Source organism: Trypanosoma theileri (genome assembly GCF_002087225.1).
Source record: "Trypanosoma theileri isolate Edinburgh chromosome Unknown TM35_Tth_55_V1, whole genome shotgun sequence".
In the NCBI taxonomy this organism is placed as follows: Eukaryota; Euglenozoa; class Kinetoplastea; order Trypanosomatida; family Trypanosomatidae; genus Trypanosoma; species Trypanosoma theileri.
Window position 1 is genome coordinate 14770 of NW_021639897.1, and position 306 is coordinate 15075.

A 306-nucleotide genomic window follows, 5' to 3' on the forward strand; every position below is an offset into this window, starting at 1 on the left:
AGACAGCAGCAGCAGTATCAGCAGTTCTGTGTGGGTGCGTGTACCACTACTGATTGTGGTTACACTGGCCTGTATTCTTGTGTGCTGATTGTGTAATGGTGGTGATGGTGTGACTCAGGTCATCCTTTGTTTTCTTTTCCTTTTTTTTTGCATGCAATCCCTACAGTCTAACTAATCTTCTACCTGTTGGGATTTTCTTTTTTCTTTCTTGGTGTTAATGTGTTTTATGTGTTTTTACTCTTTGATTATACTATAAATATTATTATTGCTACTCCATTGTGTGTGTCTGTGTGTTCTTGGAGACTC